This window comes from Triturus cristatus, chromosome 3_1 (assembly GCF_964204655.1).
Source record: "Triturus cristatus chromosome 3_1, aTriCri1.1, whole genome shotgun sequence".
Taxonomy (NCBI): Eukaryota; Metazoa; Chordata; class Amphibia; order Caudata; family Salamandridae; genus Triturus; species Triturus cristatus.
In genome coordinates this window covers 635,922,735-635,945,207 of record NC_140583.1, presented here as the reverse complement: position 1 = coordinate 635,945,207, position 22,473 = coordinate 635,922,735, and the positions used below count along the sequence as shown (strand labels likewise).

General features: G+C 46.9%; 1 pseudogene; it reads left to right on the top strand.

Annotated features, from left to right (window-relative positions):
• Nucleotides 1–8,661: 8,661 nt before the first annotated feature.
• On the top strand, nucleotides 8,662–9,385 carry LOC146860681 (small ribosomal subunit protein uS14m pseudogene; annotated as a pseudogene).
• Nucleotides 9,386–22,473: the final 13,088 nt, after the last annotated feature.

Here is a 22,473-nt window from a genome sequence, read left to right as displayed (position 1 = left end):
TATTGCTCCCCTTCTTCATCCCATTGCACTCCACCCCTCTCCAATCTGCCCTTCTCCAACCCACTTCAATCTGCCTCAATCTACCCCACCCAATCTACCCCACTCCACTCTGCACTATATATCCCACTCCAATCTACTTCTCTCCAATTTACCTCAATCTACCTCACTACAATCCACACCACTCCAATCTACCCCACTAAAATCTACACCACTTCAAACTACACCAATCTACACCACTCCAATTTACTCCAATCTACCTCACTCAAATCTACTTCAACCTACTCCACTCCAATCTACCCCACTCCAATCTCTCACTCCAATCTACTCCACCCCAGTCTACCCCACTCAACCTACCCAATCTACCCCACTCCAATGTATCTCAGTCTACCCCACCCAAGCTATCCCAATATGCCCCACTCCAATCTACCCCACGCCAATTTACCCCACTCTTCCCCACTACAATCTACCCCACTACATTCGACCCCACTCCAGTCTATCCCAATCAACCCCACTAAAATCCACCACAAGTTACCCCCTTCCAATCTACCCCTCCCTACCACACTTCAATCTACCCCTCTCTCTCCCACTCCAATTTACCCAATTCCAATGTAGAACACTGTACCCATGCTGAAATTATATATGCAAAATACAATGTAAAATACAACCGTCGTCTTCTTTCGAATTTGTTCTCACTTTATTTTCTTAGTTCTTTAGGATGGTGTTGTTATACACTCCAATCTGTGTATTACAATCCTAGCTAACACATGTTTTGTTGCTTCAAGGCTTCACATCAACCAGGCTAGAGATAAAATACCGAAAGGGCAGGTGCCTACAGAGTGTTCTAAGTCCCAGTTACCCTAGAAGGGAACAACAGGTTAACTGGCTCACACTGCACACCATAGGCCTTTTCAAGTGTGGCTACTGCGCGGTGTGCAGATGGGCCATGAACAAAAAGGAACAATTTACCGGACCAAATAATAAGATGCATAGTATTGAGGCCAACATTACTTGTAACACAACATACGTAGTCTACGCCATCGAATGCAAGTGCCAATGGAGATATATTGGCAGTACCATCAGGAGTCTGAAGGACAGCATTGGAGAACATATGAGGGCTGTTAAGCAGGGAGACACTAGATATCCGGTAGCCACACACTTAGTTGAATGCACAGCTCAGGATTTCTGCAGAACATTCAAATTCTATGGCTTTGATATTTTTTTAGGAGAATCAGGATACTTGGATGCTCACATCTGGCTGTCTTATACTGTGATTCTACAGAACATACTTGGAATTTTAGCCTTCGGTTCCAGGTTGGAATTATCACCGTGACTAGGGGCCTCAATTATCAACGAAATAGCCCTGAAGAAGTCACTGTTTCATCCCTCTAAGCGACAAAACATGTGTTGGCTAGGATTGAAATACACAGATTGGGGTGCATAACAACACTATCATAGAGACCTAAGAAAATAAATTGACCACAAATTCGAAAGAAGACGACTGTTGTATTTAACATTGTATTTTGTATATATAATTTCAGCATGTGCATGGTTACAGTGTTCTAATTTGTAGGTGGTCATTTGGCCAAGCATTAGGGAATTGGGTGGCCTTTCCCTGCCCCAGTGCACCACACCTGATTTCTTTTGAGTTAAGATTCTATGCGGACTTCCTTGGTGCGCCTTTCACCTATAACCTACCACCCAACATACAGGAAACCCATTTCAATGTACCCCAATGTACCCCACTCCAATCTACCTCAAACTATTACACTCCAATCTACACCAATCAGCCCCAATCTACCCCACTCCAATCTACCACAATCTACCCCACTCCAATCTATCACAATCTACCCCACTCCGATGTACCCCCTTTCGTACTCCAATCTACCTTAATCTGCCTACCCCAATCTACCCAACACTAATCTTCCCACCCCAATCTACCCCAATCAACTACACCCCAATCTCCCATACTCCAATCTGCTCCACCCTGTCTACCCTAATCTATCACAACCTGTTCTATCCCACTATACCTCAACCTACAATCACTCACTCCAATCTATCAAACAACCCTACCCCAATCTCTCTCACCCAATCTACACCACCCCAAACTAACACACCCAACCTACCTCAATCTACCCCACTCCAATATACCCCACTCCTAGATACCCCACCCTAATCTACGCCACTCCAATATACCCTAATCTATCCCACCTCAATCTACCCCACCCAACCTAACCTAATCTACCCCACTCCAATCTACCCTACTGCAGTCTATCACAATCTACCCCACTCCAGTTTACCCCACCCTACACCACTTTAATTCATCCCAATACACTGCACTCCAACATACCGCAATCTACCACACCCTACCCCATTCCAATCTACTCCACAACAATCTACCCATTCCAACCTATCCCAATCTACCCCACTTCAATCTACTTCTAGCTAACCCAATCTACCCCACTTATAATTGAGAATTGCAGTCACTATTAAAACTTGAAGTGCAGAAAAATGTTCCATATTATGAACATTTTTGCAGAACATTTTTCTGCACTTTAAATTTCTCCCATTTACCAAAATTGTTGTATGTTTGTGTTATACTTATAACAGTGTCAAATGTGGCAAAAGCTATGTCCTGTGCAACAAGTACATTCAACATAGGCTCTCAGTCGCCTATATACATATACTCCATTTGTACTAGGGGTGGGCGGAATTTGCGAAATTCACTTTCGCAAATTATCGCGAAAATGTACAAAATCTCAGCAAACACGCGGAAATATCGCGAAGATGCGGAAGTTTTTTTCCCGCCCGTTCGCGGTATTTTCTGCGTGGTCGCGGCTCGCCAACTTACCCATGCGGTTGCTCACGGACGCGGCCATCTTGTTTTCACTTGTCTCGCAGTGCATGATCGTGAGAAGAAAGACGTGATCGCGCGTCGAATTACGTTACTGCGGGCGCGAACTGTTGCGAGACAGCGCAAATGGCTACCAACAATCCAACATCTCGTGGGGAACGCGACCGGATCGGGAAAACTTGTCGGCGAACGCCGGGATTCAGGTAAGGCGATCGCGCCCACGCGAAAATGTATTATTTTACAGAGCGAGCAAGCAAAAAACTTCCGGTAAAATGCAGATAGCGGAAATTTTGACATTTTCGCGCTCTCCGCGGAACGCGAAAATGTCAAATTATTGCAATTTCCACGAGCGGAACAGAATTTTAGCCCAGGCCTAATTTGTACACACATATGTTGATACATACGCATTGACCATTCTTTTACTGACACTAATAGCAGCCCTGTCATAGTGCCGCTAGTCAAAGTATATTGTACAAACCACAGTATTTGGCGCTATGCACATTAGACTTCAAGTCAATGAACAATGAAGCTGGGTGTGGGGCTGTCTGGTAACAATGCTCAAGTTGCTTAGCCTTCAGTAGCATGAGAAAGCAATTGCATTCAGGGCATTGAACTGAGAAATACAAAAAAGGTGATGGATGAAATGCTTGAATTAATATCAGCCATGGGTAATTGCTCAGGGCTGCATTCCATCCATCACCTTGTCACTTGCTGTAGTTGACACCCTAACTGTGACAGGTGTGCACCCCAGAAATGGGTCCTGTGTTCAGTGCTCCATTGGACTCAAGCTGCACCCTACTTAAGTGGCCGAGATCAGCTGAAGCCATTATGGGGTTGCTTGTGTTCCCTTCTGGAGGTGGCCTCGAATGGCAGTCCGGGATGGACTGTTCCCCAGTGGCGTAGCTGGGGGATGGGGGGGGCGGTGGGGGCGGTCCGCCCCAGGCGGTACTATTTTGGGGGCGGACAAAGGCATTCAGATAAGGCTCGGCTTGCTTTCGTGGACGTTCGGGGACGGGCAGAGAAGGAATAGGACTCGGGCAATGTACTCTTCTTTTTTTGTGCTGGCAGCTGTCCCCCCCCTCTCTTCCTATTATTCCCTCTCTTTCTGTCTTGCTCCTCACTTACTGAAAACCGTAACTTGAAGAAACGGCTCACAACCTCTTTCCTTCTTTCATTTAGTTGCTTCCCTGTGAAATGGATCCAAAAAAGAAAAACACTCTTGCAGGAAATGCCCTTTTTCTGACATTTTTCTATTCCAAAGTGCAGCGGGATGGAGAGAAATAGAAGGTTTTAAATATGGAAAATAAATACATAACTAAATAAAGCAAGACAGAGTGGTTGCAAAGTGGCCAGATTGGTTTTATTCACATCCAAACACATCAGCCTCACTTTACAGACTTTGCAGTGAAGCGCTACTTTTGTTTTCTCGTCTTTCTTTGAACAGCATTGTTGTACCCAGGTGGAGAAGTGCATCATTCCTGGAGGTACTGCAATACCTGGTTGATGGAAGGATTGGAAAATAAAATGTGTACCATGGCTCTGTTTATGGATGTGGTCTTTTAAACCATACTGCTTACGCTTATGAAGGATATAAGCAATGGACATTGAAACGGTTCCCTTCAGGGCCCTGTAGTCATGTCCTTAACTTTTCAGGTAAAACCACTCGCTGATTTCTGAATAGTTTGTGAGAGATCGTTAAGGTAACCATGTTGTTTCTGCTTACATTTCACATGCTTTACTTAATCTTGCATTCCCTATGAGTGTTTGCTTTTACATTTTTTTTTTTAGGCAGCATATTACTCTTATCAAGTGCATAATTTGAATTGAGCCACATCCAAGTGTTTATAGCAGGCACAATTAGGTTGTAGCTGAAGGCAGTGCGAGTTTCTCTAAGTGGGGCAGTATGGTGTTCAGTGGGGGAGAGGATGTGGCACTATGGCCAGAGCTGTCGAATTTGGAACTGGGGAACTGGGTTCAGCCTTCATGACCAGTCCACCAGACCACTCTACTGAGGGAGCATATTCCCATGCTAGACCTTACAAGGCCCTACTAGACCTTAGAAGGCTTGATGTCTTAGCACAAACAGGTGTACCCTAGTGGTGTCAATTTTGAGGTAACCTTGAAGGCCTGTCCACCACAATCCATACTGAAGTTCATCTCCAGTCTTGCGGGCAGGCCTATGAAGCAGCACACCCTAGAGCAACAGTGATCCAGTCACTGTGACTCTGTCACTGAGGTCAAATGAACCTTGAGCAGGTTAGGGTGGTGCAAACGGTGTGACCGCAATGGGTACCTATTTCGGGTGGGTGCGTAGTGTTTGCAAGTATATTATGGTTTAAAAACAACTTGCTGCCACCTTCCTGGCCTCCAGCAATTTTCAGAAATAATAAAAATGTCATGATAACTTCGGTGATTAATGTTATTCCTAGAGAGAGATCCGAGTTTTGTCTAGTGGAAGGGTTGACTCCTGGAAAGGTAGCACAGAGGCTTAATATGCCTGCTGCAAAGAACATATACCATGCAGATCACAAAGTGCACTGCTTTAATGGGGGGACCATGATGAATGGTTATTTAATGTCAGCTGTAGATGATGGATCCCTGAACAGTGTCATGTATGTGCATGTTTGCATTGTGCTGAGGGGATTACCAGGTAATTGTTCACGCAGATGTCTGATGGATGTCACATGCGGTTTTTCTGAGTCCCCAGATAGATCATGCAGTCTGTGTGTTCTCTTTTAGACTGCCAGTCACTGGTAAATTCAACTGTGTAGCCTTGGACCGTGTCATGTATGTACATGTAACTTGCATGATTAAGGTAACTATTAGCGGCGATACTACGTGTCTCTCGGTCCTCTTTCAAGTGCTTGCCGTCCTTTTTCCCCAGCAACCCCCCCCCCCCAGGGGCGGCAATCTAAGGGATAGCCCCGGGCGCCACAAGCTCTAGCTACGCCTCTGCTGTTCCCATGAGGAGTAGGGTCAGTACTGATTTGCATAAGAGAGGCCTGCATCTAGAGTGCTCAGACAATAATGCAAAGTCAGTTTCAAAATAACCCATTTACAGCCTAGCAAAAGTACAGCTCTCTATTTCTTCCTCCTTAAGTACTCTTGGCTCTGAAGTCCAAAAGACAGTCAATTTGCTTTTATGCTGCCTTTTTTTTGTTTAAAAAAATTATTTTTATTTAACATGAAAACAAGCTTCAGGTAATCATCATGTACGTATATACATTTCAGGATAAACATTTGTTACTCGATACACAGCAGGTATCTATCTCAATTACTAGCTGCTACCACATGCTGCCTTTTGAAGTGTTCAAATGTATTGTATCACTCATTCCCTGATTGCGCATTGTTTTAATTCTACGTCTGATACTGCTACCTAGATGCAGCTTAACGTATTCACGAGAAATACCATAAACAGCAAAAACCTCTTACCCGTTCAAAAAGAAGTGTATCTTCTGTGCCTTTGCGTTTTAGGTGTATTGTATCTTATTCTGTTTCTCTAAGGCATAGCAGCAATGACTTCACCTTCCACATTAAAAAAAAATCCAACTTGCTCTATAAACAATCCATATTGACCTGCTTCCTCTCTATATATCGGACCAACTTACTTTACAAACCAGACTTCTAAATAATAATTGCCCATATCCTCCCAATGTAGGTCCCTATCAATTCTTAAGGTGTTTGTATAAATATTTCTCATTGATCGAGCTTGGGCATTCAGAATTGTGATGCATCTGAAACTCATTTTTTTCTACTTTTTCTATGCCTTCTCCCTAGATAGTTAACCTTCGGTTTTTGTTGACATCTTAATAAGGCACCGACTAAATAATCCATTCAGGGACTTGTAAATTCACTCTTTCTTCAATACACCTTGGCATAGATATATATGAAAAATGTTTAAACTATACAGAAACACACATTCACTAGATGATGTCATCAGTGATATCATCAGTGATGTCATTTGAGATGTCATCAGTGATGTCATCAGTGATGTCACTGACCATGTCATGAATGATGTAATATGTGACGTCATCACCAGTGCATTGCGGGCGTGCGAGTTATAGTTAGCTCAACTAACTATGACGGGCAAATTTCTCTCGTTTTATATGAGTCAAATGTCCAACTAACTATAACGTCCCTGAAACCTATGGTTTTTTCAGTGAATTTCTAATGTTTTTTAAATGCTAATTCCTAACTATAACGTCTATAAAACCTATGGTTTTTCAGTGAATTTCAAAGGTTTTTTAAATGCTAATTCCTAACTATAACGTCTGTAACCTATGTTTTTTTCAGTGAATTTCGAAGGGTTTTTAAACGATAATTTTATATTTTAATATTTATAAAACCTATATTTTTTCTATTTTCTTTTGTAATATTTTGGAACTCTATTATCCTTTTTTGTTTTTAATTTGAAAAATATGTAATGTTTTATATCTTCCCAAAAAAGTATGTATATCGGTTTTTTTGGGGGGGGAAACTGAAGTCCCGTACCAGTAGTGTATAAAGCTCCATCAGCACGCTAATCCTATCCGCCTTATTGATAAACTCATAAAGGATGCGTATTTCGTATCTGACGGGTTCGTGGCACCACGGCCCGCGTAACATCATATACGTATGTGGTCGCACCAGCTGCAACTTTGGTATGCGACGGATACGCAGTACCAAGCCGCAACATACGTCATGTATGAATGGGGTCACGCCCACTGCGTGTTGTGTATGCAATGAGTGCACGCTGCCAGGCCCTGTGTTACGTCATAGACGTATGGTGTCGCGCCGGGAACACAATTCCCTCATTTTTTTTTCATCTCAAAACTATAAGTTTAAAGTGTATATGAGAACAAGCGATAATCTAAAATATTTTCAACATTTATATATTTCTAACTATAATAAACTTATATTATGGTAATATTTTCCCAAAATCTCGTCGGGTGCGGCCTCCTTGCGCTCTCGCTGCGCGATTGCCATGTGACCTTAAAGAAAAGCATTTGATTGGTTCATAACATTTCCCATTGTAACAGTTGGAGGACCCCACCCATTTTCGCCATTCTGTCTACAGCGTTTGAGGAGAGACTCCTCTTCTGCTTACAGAGCTTTTTTGAAAACTTTTTGCTATGGACAGATATCTGACAGTACACACAACATGCAACCATCATCTTCATCAATGTTCATGCTCTGTAAAGCAGCCTTCCACCTGTGATAGCCATGCATCTAAAAGCTACATAACAGAACTCGTCCCCACTGCCAGAGGTAACATGGTTGCATACGCTGTCCACAGCACAATGTAATGTGGTACTGCCCAGGGACAGTATCATGCATACATAATGAACACACAGACACAGATAGATAGTGAAAGTGGGTACAGGCACGTGCGCTCGACTCCTTTTTATTACCAGGGTTACATATCCAGTGAGTAGTGACGATGAGTGTGGGGTGAGTGTAAAGCAGCCTCAGGGAATGGTTGATGCTAGCATCAACTACAACAGTAATCATTGGATCACACACAGAGATTCAATAATAAAAGGGTCAATAGTTTGTGCTGCAGTAAGTAGAAATAATACAGAAAAGATTCTATCGTAAAAAACAACCATAACTTGTGGTATACTAAGATACAGGCAGTAGATCTGAAATAATACACAAAAAGATTGTATCATAAAGGGTCCATCAGGTCTAGTGAACTTAGATAGCCACATCAAAAGCATTCAGCATGTGCACAGCCAGCGATGATGTGTGCTGCGGGCAGGCCGTACTAGGAGCAATGTCTGTTGCCTACAACACTATATCATCTGTAATAGCGACTCAATCTGGGCGGTCGTGAGCAGTATGTTGCGGGGAGCGTGCCAGCTTTTTCCATGGTCGAAGCCATCCAGTCTGGTCCCAGTGCGAGGTTATTACGTGAATTGGAGGATGCTTAGAGATGTGAAGAGGAGAAAGATGGCCTTTGAATATGCTGATGAGAGGCTAAGAATTAATGCCATTCGGAAAAACAACATCCTTCCTCGGGAGCTACAGGAAGTGGCAGATAAAGAGATTGCAGCCCTGCCGCGGGATAGTTGTCCAGTTCGGATCCGGAACAGGTGTGTCCTTACTTCCTGCCCACGAGGTGTGAAATGGCGCTGGAGGCTCAGCCGGATCGTCTTCCGACATCTAGCGGATCACAGTCAAATGTCAGGGATCCAAAGGGCCATGTGGTAGCAGGTCCAAGACTGCTCCTTCCGTATCCATAGACAAACTATATAGTTCAGACTTTGCAGATGGAAAATGACCTAGGACAGTCACCAGAGGAAAGAACCGACTCAAGGTTGTAAATTTGTTTTGAAATGTTGATGAAGTTGGTGAAAATTTAAAGAAAAGCAGCTTTGGGTTTTTGGATTAACCATTCCTACCACAAACTGTCGCAGATATCAGTGAATGCAACAGTGCATTGATCAGCAACATATTTTCTTACATTTGTACCCTTCCATTCAACTGTAATATTCTCTTTATTTATATACATGTTAAGTGCAGCAGGCTCCTTGTAATGCGCAAAGTAATAATGAGGTATCAACGTATAAGAGGCCCCATCTTTATTCAGATTGCACAGCTGAGGTCTTCCACTATGGGGGAGGTTTCTGATTTGTAGAGCTCTTTCAAATCGTAATCCTAATAAAAAGGACTCAATCTGAATTGTAAACACTGCTGTCTGCAGTGTAGGCCAGAGAGCGGTCAGCAAGGGCTCACAGCCACGTGGCGTTGACTTGAGCTGCCCAGTTTGCCGTACGCGCAGCAACAAAAACCGTGTGTGGACCCGGTGATGATGCGTATGCTTGGTGCGGACAGAGCACACAGGAGCAATGTCTTTTCCCTACAAGACTGCGTCACCTACAATAGCGACTCAATCTGAATTGTGAACACTGCTGTCTGCAGTGTAAATTGAAGGCAGTAGTGAGCACAGTCTTCCATGAATACTTTTCTCACGTCCTCTTTACAAAATACAACAACATAAATTACACAAAACTCTGCAATAAATAAATCAAAACAATTCGAATTGCGATCTCTGCTGTCCACTGTGTACATAGTTATTCCGTGTTCTTTACCACTACCAAGAGAATTTGGTCATTGTACTAGACCTATGAGTCATCTTAAAAAATTCTTCAAGCAAGTATACTAAAAGGCTATTGTGTACATTTCAATAGACGTTGTAGTTAGTTGCCTACTGGATTCTGTAATTAAACAATCACCACTTGGTCTGAATTGTGAGCCCTGCTGACCACACTGTAGGCTAGAGGTAGCTGTCATTTACGCCTCACAGCCACGTGCCATTGGATTCGGAAGCACGCAGTTGGTTGCACCTGATCGGAGTGGGTACAGAGAAATCATCACAAACTTTAACTTCTGACATCCGCAATCACAGAATCAAGACCCCGTTTCACTGTTCCGACCTGCTGTACCACGGTGTACTCCACCGACTGCAGTCAACCAAGCCCAATAATCATGTGCAGCAGTTAGCTACGGAAGCACAGAGTCTGATGCACCTCAACGGAGGGAGTTCTGTCAAAACCAAGCAGCAAGTAATATCGGGCATCGTCCATTTTGGGATCAAGACACCGTTCCACTGTTGGGACCTAGAGTTGCTTGTACCTGGTCAAAGAGAGTACCTTCATCTCCACTCTCAGATACAGTTCTAACATCGTCCATTGTGGGATCAAGAACCCGTTCCTCTGTTCGGACCTGCTGTACTGCGGTGTACTCCACCGACTGCAGTCACCAAACCCCAATAATCATGTGCAGCAATTAGCTATGGAAGCACAGAGTCTGATGCACCTCAACGGAGGGAGTTCTGTGAAAACCAAGCAGCACGTAGAATCAGACATCGTCCATTCTGGGATCAAGACACCGTTCCACTGTTGGGACCTAGAGTAGATTACACCTAGTCAAAGGGAGTACCTTCATCTGCACTCTCAGATGCAGTTCTAACATCGTCCATTTTCGGATCAAGACCCCGTTCCACTGTACAGACCTGCTGTACCGCGGTATACTCCACCGACTGATGTCAACCAAGCACAATAATCATGTGCAGCACTTAGCTACGGAAGCACAGAGTCTGATGCACGTCAACGTAGGGACTTCTGTGAAAATTCACAAGCAGCGGGTAATATCGGACATCCTCCATTGTGAGATCAAGACTCCGTTCCACTGTTGGGACCTAGAGTTGCTTGCACCTGGTCGAAGGGAGTACCTTCATCTCCACTCTCAGATATAGTTCTAACATCGTCCATTGTGGGATCAAGACACCGTTCCACTGTTGGGACCTGGAGTTGGTTACAGCTGGTCGAAAGGAGTACCTTCATCTGCACTCTCAGATGCAGTTCTAACATCGTCCATTGTGGTATCAAGACACCGTTCCACTGTTGGGACCTAGAGTTGGCTACAGCTGGTCGAAAGGAGTACCTTCATCTGCACTCTCAGATGCAGTTCTAACATCGTCCATTGTGGGATCAAGACACCGTTCCACTGTTGGTACCTCTTCGACTACTGTGTTAGTAGTATACACAGCACTTCACGGTGCTGGGCTTCAGGCTGGGCGCTGTCTGCCTGTGTCGCGGTAGCCAGCGTTGATCTCAGGAGCCTTCCCAGCTCGCAGACCTCCGCCCAAAAGGCACGTGGTGGGCCCTTTTTCACATGCGACGGTGTCGAAAGGTGAACTGTGGGGAATATGTGCGTCGCAGAGGCCATGACGGTTTCTGGGTAGCAGCAGGCTGAGGGCATTATTCCCGCAGCCACCTTCGCTCACAACGTCAGCCTCGTGGCGGTGTAAGCTGGGCAGACCTGACAGACATGTTCGCCATTCCGGAAGAGAACCACACCCAGAGAAACATGCCTTTTATTCATACCCGTATGCTACCCTAGCGTACGCCGAGCCAGCCCACTATGCTAAAGATTTGGGGCAGGGGGGAAGGGGCACGTACGCGCTATGTTTTCGTAATCTTCCCTACTGACTGTACTATCATGGTTGCGTCCACTGTCGACTTCACCCAATAGACCATCAGTGTATGTTGACATGTAAATGTCTGTGCTCTGCATACTCAAGTCTCTCCGGCACATCCCCTCAACGCTTTGCATTGTATACTTTTATAATCGAGAATCACTTGCCACCTTCGCACATACTTTGCTCCCGTCTCTCCCCGCATTCTGCATTGTGTGGCAGAGGTGCCATGCCATGTTTGGTTTGTGTACATGGCTAGCCACGGTTCCCATAGTACGTAGTGTCGTTGTGTCTGCTAGGTGTACATGTTGTTTGTCATGTTGTATGTGATTATATAAGATAGCGCTTTTATTTACGAGCAGTGGTTTCTCCCATTTACATATCACTGTATTAATGAGGATACAGAAGTTTTTCTCACAGGTGAAAAGTGCGACCACAATGGCAGTCATTCATTACTATGCAAGAATGTCCAACTGCACAACGCTTCTAAGCTTACAGCCCCCAATCTTGCGTGCTTTCTTAAAAGCACGCCAACTCCCACAATCAGACCAACATTCACACAGCTTTCTAACGGCAGTTATCTGCTTCTTAATAACATGGACTGCTACGCAATGTGAGCTGGCATACCATATGTCCTTACTGTTTCAAACCGGATAACTTCCTCTGGCAATCTCTATTCCCACCCACACAAAGTAACTCCCAAAGTTCAACTTTGCCTTCAATACCTACTTTGAAAGCAGATTTTATTAAACGGAGCAAACTGAAAGCGCTTTTGTTTCAAACAGAAGTGTCCCTCACTTCTCCAAAAGTAATTTATCGACTGCAGATAGCACAAACTTCAAGTAAAATATACTCCCTTTTAAATACAAACCTCCCATTAAACTTTGTGAATTGTTACACAATTTTCAACACATCTGACATTTAAGGTCTGGCACACATTTTTAACATTGTCTCCTCTGGCCTTCTCACAGGCTTTCAAACTGTTTTTAGTCTAATACTAGATTTCATTCATTCGATCATCTCTGGAATAACAGCAACAGTGCCCATAATTCTCGCTCTGTTTGCGGCCATCCTACTACTTTTCTAGCTTGTTAATTGTTTTTCTCCCTGCGGTAACAAGCATGTCCGACAATATACGCTTCTACGCGAAGCTACATCAATACCGTGAAAAAATGGAACAACTTTTCGGCTGACTGCCTCTATCTGTTATCGGAGCCAGCTACAACATGACATTTATTTACACATATACAATCTGCGTGCAACCATCTTTTTATTGCAAAACTTGCCCAATCGACTGGCGAATGGATTTATGCCTTGCCAACATCCCAGCAAACGCTCCCGATATCCAGCAGGTGATGGAGTATCTTGAAAACCATGAACTTGATTGTTCGGACAGTGGAGCAATGACAGATGCAACGCAAAAAGGTATCCTGGCGGAATGGGATTTCTGCGCAGCCGCGAAAGATCTCCTGCAATGTGCGACTTTTGGCAACATCGCAGATTGCTTGCCAATTTAAATTGTCGCTCCAACATTCGAGGAACATTACTGTCCCTTCGAGGATATGATTTGGATCGCTTCGCTTTTCTCACACGATGGCAACAATCGCCTCTTGGAACATTACACATCTCAAGCCGCTGAAGAACTTCCGGACTGCAATCTCCAAGACTTGTAAGAAATTCACTTTATTCTTGGATTGATTTTTTCCAACTTTTTTGACTTTTTCCTATTACATTTTTTAATACACTTCAATTGAACGATTTTCATATCATAACTTTCTAAGTATGCTTAGGCATTTGAACTCTGTTTTCATTATTGGCCCTTACCTCTCCACACTAACCAGGGATGGATGATGTATGGCCTATGCAAATACGCTATTTACTTGCTAAATTAGCCTAAACCCGACATCCATTTTGAAACCATATCTATTCTTTGTACACACGTCTCTCTGCCTGCCTCTTGTCTACGAATCCCTTTCACACAAATTAGATCATCCTCAGCCTCTGCTCATGAACTGGCGATCAAGATAAAAAAACATGGCATTGTTTAGGAACTGGTTGGCACAGTGTGGTAATCGTATCCTACCTTTATTTTCATTCTACAATTTACAGTCATTCATGTCTAATAGGTATTGTTTATGTCACATGGAACTGTAATATGTAATGTGGAATTGACTGATGCAGGAGCTTAGGTTTGAATACAGCAGAATCGGTTGTAGTTTGCCTCAGCTGGATGGCTCAGCTCTTGCGCCATTGGTTCCATTTATGGCACTTACATAAAGACACTTTTTATATAACTTTCAGAATCCATCGCTTTATCCCACACAGCTACTTTCTTAAACACACCTGATTTCCCCATTTGTCTTCTGTGGCATTGCAACATTCTGCATTATATTCTTCACGATTATTTCTTTATTCGTGCTTGCTAAAACACTCCATTCGAGTCTTCAGACCGGTAGGGGTGAGCAATTTGCTTCCCACTCCAGCTATAGTCTAAACCCATACTAACACCACTTGCACAGCTATGCTACAGCGTCCATTATGCTACAGTGCCCAGAGCACATCAGTTTACAGCAATCAGCTCACGGTTTCATCCACCAGTGTACTGGCACCTCACCTCTGCACCATCTCACTCTGGTCAAAACAGCACTTTCACACCGCTAGGGGTGAATACGTCACTTCACACTCCCTGTATAGCACACCCTAACCACCCCACAGAGCTCACACCGCTATATTCTAAACCCATACTAACACCACTTGCACAGCTATGCTACAGCAGCCAGTATCCTACAGCACCCAGAGCACATCAGTTTACAGCAATCAGCTCACGGTTTCATCCTCGAGTGTACCGGCACCTTACCTCAGCACCATCTCACTCTGGGCAAAACAGCACTTTCACTCCTGTAGGGGTGAATACATCGCTTCACACTTCCTGTGTAGCACACCCTAACCACCCCACAGACCTCACAGCGCTCCTACCCTCCTCTTTCCTACTCTTTTCACCCTTTTTTCCCCTTACTCGCTTCAACAGAATCACAAAATGGCGGCCAACACTTCCTAATTGCAAATGCTTGCAGCGCTCACAACCAATAAGCAGCAAGCTCGTGCCCGTAACGACTCAGCCAATCAGATGGCAGAATTCCCAAATATCGATATCTGTAAATTTCAAAATTTCTCAAATACTACTGAATGGATTTACACCAAATAAACAAAAGCGTGTTTTCTAGACCAAGACCCATCTCCCTGCCAAATTTGGGGCAATTCCGTTCACCCGTTCGACCTGTAGCCTGGTCTAAAGTTTCCTATGAAAATTAACATGGAGAAAACACCCCCACTCACAGGGCTTATGTTGCCCATCACCCCTGCCACCCCCAGCCATAGGTGACCTGTTGCCCAGCACCCCTGCCACCCCCAGCCATAGGGCTCATGTTGCCCATCACCCCTGCCACCCCCACTCACAGGGGACCTGTTGCCCATCAGCCCTGCCACCCCCACTCACAGAGAACCTGTTGCCCATCGCCCCTGCCACCCTCAGCCATAGGGGACCTGTTGCCCAGCACCCCTGCCACCCCCACTCACAGGGGACCTGTTGCCCATCACCCCTGCCACCCCCAGCCATAGGGGACCTGTTGCCCAGCACCCCTGACACCCCCAGCCATAGGGGACCTGTTGCCCATCACCCCTGCCACCCCCACTCACAGGGCTTATGTTCCCCATCACCCCTGCCACCCCCAACCATAGGGGACCTGTTTCCCAGCACCCCTGCCACCCCCAGCCATAGGGCTCATGTTGCCCATCACCCCTGACACCCCTACTCACAGGGGACCTGTTGCCCATCACCCCTGCCACTCCCACTCACAGAGAACCTGTTGCCCATCACCCCTGCCATCCCCACTCACAGGGGACCTGTTGCCCATCACCCCTGCCACCCCCACTCACAGGGGACCTGTGGCCCATCACCCCTGCCACCCCCACTCACAGGGGACCTGTTGCCCATCACCCCTGCCACCCCCAGCCATAGGATGGGTGATGCGCAACACATCAAGCATACTCCATCATCAGGTATGTCCGCAAAATACATCCCCCATAACATCATGACAACAGTGTGTAGTCTGTGACAAATGCCCACAACAGTGATTATGGCTATGAGCATACAATGTAAGCAACAGCACATGTGTGACCAACACATGAGTGTGACATACACAAGGCAAGCATCACCATAGCACTGTGGCAATGTAAAAAGAACACCCCTTACTGTGTAGAAAAGAAGTTAAGAGGGGGCTCACAAAATGCAGCAGATGTGGAGCATTGTGGTGATGGGGACCAAACCCCCCTCATCACAGTGACCAAAAGGTAAGTGTCATCATGGTCAAAGCTGCAAATAACAAACAGCATGTATGATCCCTGCTCCCAACACATCAAACACTTCTGGGGAAAACTAGTGGTTGTGTCCCATACACACAGAGATGTGGTGAGGCTAACAGTGCTGTGAAAACATAACACTCTCGGCCATGTGCAGACAAGCACCACACATGGGGGCTGACAATGCATACAGCGTACAATGACACAACAGCAGAAGTGACCATCACCAACCATGCACACAAATCGAAAATAGACACACCAATCAAAACAACATGTGTAGACTGTAGGTGTCAGCTCACAAACTCACATTCCATGCCAGCAATGGCACCCAACAACCAGGATGAATGTGCACAATGATGTGAAATGACTCAAAGGGACAGCATGCGTAATCACAGAAACAGCATCCAGACAAAGGCCCACAACAGCAATACCAATACACTGGTGCAGATGCACAAACACAAACAGGCAAACTCACACTGCACATCGGACACAACATGTGTGTGTGTGTGTCACAGTATCCCCAGGCAACTGCACAGCACATGAGGGGGGCTGAACCACAGTGACACAGATGTGGCCACAGTGCCATACAAAAGTAAACCATCATTGGGATACCCCCAGTGGGCAATCAGGCGTTGGGAGATGAGAGGGAGCACAACAGACACATGTGACACAAGCTGGAATGAACTCCAACTAACACAGCAAGACACTGACACACAACACCACTACCCCCAGGGACCAGACAGTGGGGTGACACAAGCATGCATGACACCTCCACTGCGGTGACAAAGGCAGATGTTGTACAAACTGGGAAACCCAGACATGTGTTCTGTGCCACAAACGTACATCACACATACACAAACACAAATCATTCAGCATGGTCCCTCATCCATGGACAAACGGGAGCTAGGGGACCATCCATGCAAACATTCACATCAGTCCACCCTCAACACCACACACCCTGAACTGCAACAATGTGTATCTGTGAAGTCCACATGTACAGGTGACATTGCACATGCACCCATGACAAACACAGGAATGTTGGGATGAACTAAGGTGCACAGACACATCACACAAGGACTGTTTACAACCCTGGGGAATGACAGACATACTGCACAGTATGCGGTACATGGCCATGACCTCAAAGCTCATGTAACCTTCAGAATCCCTGCCACAGTCCCAGGACAATGCAGATGCCAAGGAGAAACAAAAGGCACACATGCTGACACCTGCCAGCATCGCAGCCGTGAACCCGACAAGTGGGAGCAGTCACACACACATACAAATGTCTCAATCACTGAAAACTACCACCTAGGCACAACTACATGATATTGCAAACAAACAAGTGCCTTGAGGAACCCTGACTGTGTCCCATCTGTGTCTGACAACATCATCACCACTCAGAACTGACAAATCACAAGGATGATACACCAATTAACAGTAGTGTGTCATGCACCCACACATCTGGTAGCCCATTGGAAAAGTAGTGGGATGAACCCAGTACCACTCAGCAAGCCTCAACAACAGGAACATATCAAGGGAACACTGTCTGTGTATGAACAGGGATGTGGACACACACTCATGCTCATACAACACACACCATGGGCCCAGGCCATGTCACTGGAGAACACACTAACTTGAGCAGACACAACTCCTGTGGGAGCCCAGCTGTGCCAAACATATTCACCGCAAGTCCCACTCATGTCTGCAGAACACTTGGTCAGTCAGCCATCAGTTACCACACAATGAAGGCTCTGGTCACAACAGCCTGGGTACGTGAGTCTCCCCTAGTCATCTGCACATACCCAAAACATATGTCTAGCAAGTTGCACAGAGGCCCCAGTTGCTCCTATTACAATGATGCCCACACCTGTAGGTCCAGTCTTGAGGAGCACAATGTATGTGGAAGTGACAAATTGGACAATGGGAAGCACATCATATGCGCAGGGGTGCAAGCCACAAATGTGACCATGCCAATGAAATGCTCACAGAGAGATGTCCACAAATAGTTGATCCTGACACACCCAGGTAGCTGCAAAGGATGACATGGATACCCACCAGAATAGGATACATATCTCATGGACCACAGGGAGTACCTCACATCAACACATCAGTATGCAACATTGTAAAACAAGCATTACAGGTGCAAGGGCATGTAAAACAACATCAACATGATGTACAGCTAAATCAAGTTCACAGGGACAAAGAAAAAAGCTTTATTCAGCATATTAAAAGTGAAACGTCTGTTCTAACAAAAGGCCAATGGCCAGTCCATGTACAAATGCCAAGGAGTGAACTAGAGTGACAACTGTCACACCTTGCTTGCCTGCACTGCTAAGGACCGGGGTCATCCCCTCGGAGGGGCATACATGGGGGCAGGCCAGGCACCGCAGGGACAGGATCAGGGCGCAGCAGAAGGAGGCAGTGAAGAGGTGGTGGATGCAGGTGAGACACTTGCAACTTCAGTGGAGCTGACTGAAGTGGTGTGTGCTGTCACAACTGTGGGGCACAAGTCAGATGGGGTGGGTGCCGGCACAACTCCAGTAGGCAGGTCAGATGGAGTGGATTGGCTCACCACTGCAGTGCCTAAGTCAGACTGGGTGGTCGTGGACTCCAAAGCAGTGCCTACATCCATAGGAGCGGAATGGGGGACAGGTGAGGTGGGCAGGGCAGGGGGGGACACGGTCCCCACATCAATGGCACCAACTGTCTGACCAGGTGTGGAGGAGCAAGTGCTAGGGGGGGATGGCCTTAGCATTTTGGGGATGGTGTATCTGTGTTTGGGGGAACCCGGGGCAGAGAGTGGTGGGGGAACCTCTGGAGTGGTGGCCTGGGGGATGGAAGACGGAGACTTTCCCTTGGAGCTGCGTGGTGGCGGGGGGACTTGCGGGTGGGCGTCTTGGTCTGACTGCGCCTGGGGGAGGGTGTCCGGGTGTGAGGGGCACTCCCTTCTGTGTGCGGGGACTTCCTCTTCCCCTTGTAATCAGGATCTGCAGGGTCAGTGGGGAAGAGGCCAAGGTCACAGAGGAAGAGCTTCTGGGGGGATGGGGTTGCAGGTGAGGCAAGGGAAGGGGGCTGGGAGGGAGAGGTCTCGGAGGACTGTGGAGTGGTTGTGGATGACTGTGTGTGTGTCAGCAAACCAGCCCCTATGAGTGTGGAATCAGTCCCCTGCGCTTGCTTGTGTGCACGTCTAGACCTTGGTTTGGGCGTTTCTGTGCTTGGGACAGGTAGGGTGCTAGGAATCGTGGGTGGTGCAGGGGTAGGAGGGGTGCGGGACTGTTGGAGGAGGGACATTGCTGCAGAGAGGAGGCCACAAACTGATTGGTCCTCTGTAGGGCAGACATGCCCGAGGAAATGCCCTCCATGAATGACACCAGTTGTGTCAACAGACCTGTGTGTGCATGGAGGACCTTCAGCATCGATGTCTGCACTACATGGATCTGTCGAAGTAAGTCCACAGACTTCTCACTCAGGGCAGCAGGGGACACAGGGGCAGGGGGTGCGGTGCCTTGCACAAAGGAGACATGCTCACGAACATGGGAGCCCACAGGGACCTCTGGGATGGGAGCCGATGGGAGGGGGGTGGTGGTGGTGGTGGTGGTGGTGGCAGGGGCAGAGACAGCCTCACTAGCTGGGGTTTGGTGGCTGCTGATACCCGCATCCACAAGGGAGTCATCCTCAGAGCTGCTGTGGCCTTCAGCTGGGGGGGGATGGTGCTGACGACTCCTCTGTGTGGCTCAACTCGCCCTCTGTGCCACTGGGTCCACCCGACTCCTCTCCTTCTGTCCCTATAAGGCTCTGTGGCTCCTCCTGGTCCATGGAGCTGTCCCCTCCTGTGGCCGTGGATGTATCTGGTTAGGAATAGGAAGTAACAGAACTACATCCGTCACCTGCACCGACTGCACACACCACAGTGAGTACATCACATCACAGGGCAAGCCCTGGCATCATCAACTTAACTCATAGCAAGTTAAATGCCATGGCACTGGGATGCCCGGAAAGTCAGTCAACACTGTCTCCTGTCACAGGGGCAGGGCATCCAGACAACAACAATATGCACTGTCTCACAATCCTAGCTCAGGGGTAAAGCTAACTCTGCAAATGACCGGCGCACTTGCCCATCCCATGCAAACAACATATCCAGGACCCAGAAGACCCCACATCATGCAAATCATTCATATGAGTCTCAGCAAACACAAATCCCTGTACATTAACACATCACAGTCTGCCATGCATGTAACCCAGATGCATGAAGGACACAGTTGCATACACCATTGTGCGCTGTCAGATGATCACACACCTATATGTCACACAGGTCTTGTCTCTCACAGTCACATCGCAGATGTCATGCTGACCCTCTTAATCATGGACACCCCAGTTGTACGTAGCAACAAGCCACACCCTATTGACACAGAGGCAGACACCTGAGGGCACATGTCACTAAGCACAACCTGCAATTTCATACACAGGAGTGGGATTACAGAGTGTTTCTGAATGCCCTTGAGGTGGCATGACTGGCCAGGACTAAGTGAAACAGTGTTTTGCCCCGGACAGTAGTCAGGTGGCTAAGCAAGTGTGACATACTTGATATACATACTCCTGATGCCCAAAAATTGGAGTCCCCTGCTGCATGGGCTTGTTTGGAATACCCCAGCCACATGTTGCGAGTCAGACCAGCAATTGGTACACATCTCAAGGGCACACACAGATCACATGTCATATCTCAGGCATTGTGTAAACAATTGACCCACCCATGAAACACACAACAGATTCACAGGAACTGATGCTGACCGGTACCTGAAGCATAGCTGACTGCAGGGACACAGTGCCCTAGTGACAAAAGCAACAGACTGGAGGGGCCACACCTGTGGAACAGATGAGGAGGTTGCATCACACAAATGAGGGACCTGAGTTTGGGACTACAAGACCTACGTAATGTGGAGGTGTGACCAGGACAAAATACTGCTATTTGCATGTCAGACATAGTACACAGATCAGACATGGACTCATCCCCTTCCTGCTGCTGTCTGGCCTTCAACTGCTTATCCAGGTCCGGGAAGACCACCGCCAAGGTACGGAGCATGTGGGGAGTCAGGGTCCGGTGTCCACCCCTCCTGCGTGGAGGTGACAGCTTCAGCTGGACTCTAACTATCTTCCAGGTCCAGTCCCGAAGGTCCTGCCACCTCTTCTGGCAGTTGCGGATCCGGCGCTTGTAGACCCCCATAGAACGAACAGCCCGGGCGATGGTCAGCCACATCTCCTGCTTCTGGTGGGCATCAACATGTGAGGAGGACAAAGTGAAAAGTACATTAACACACATGCCCCAGATTGCTGCAGCACACATTTGGATATACATGTCATCATCACAAAAGGAAATAAATTACACAGGTAGTGCAACCATGGGGAATGAAAACTCACATGCATGTCTGACATGTTAACAATGCCTGGATAGTTTAAGCTTGCAATAATGCACTTTAGCAGCAGGAAAACTATTCATTACATGTACCTACACACTTTGGGAGATGAAAGAAGTCAGTGAGAATGCTTGCCACTGGTGTACACACTGCTAGTACTGCTAGTCAGACAACATGTATAATTAGGAAGGCAGTGGACTGCACACTCACCTGCTCCCCTGGTGTCCCATAGAGCTTTCTGTACTCTGGAAGGAGCCCGTCCAGCAGGGTCTGGTTCTCCTCCTCAGTGAAGGCTGGGGTCCTCTCCAGAGTACGTGCCATAGCAGGAGCCAGAGGATGCAGAGACAGCAGCAGTGGTAGCAGGGATGTGGTCCAGTAGCATGTAGTGCAGGCAAGTGAGCTCTCTGGGGGGCAGCCAGCCTTATATCTGTGCTGCAGAGGCAGACTCTGTGCCATGTGTCCCAAGTGATAGGTCCAACACGGTTGCATTCTATGAATCTGGCCAATCCATTCAAAAGTACGACTCGTACACGCCTTCCACATCGTTCAAATCTTCCCCTTCATGGAACACTTGAAATTGCAACATTGTTGTAGGCATCCAACTGAATTTCCAGTGCACAACTCGTACATGTTTTGAATCCGCATCCGTCTCCATGACAGTCCTGAGCCAATGGGTGCGCCCGGCTCGTTCAACTGACTGTACAACACGTATTTTGAAAATACACATGCACCCGTCTCCATACGATTCAATGACCATGGCATACGCCTGTCTCGGACCATGCCTGCCCGACGCGTACGCATTGTCACCCGCGTCGGACCGCATTGCATTCAATGACAAAGCATACGCACGGCTCGGTCATGAACTGTGCAATGCGTACGCATTGTCACTC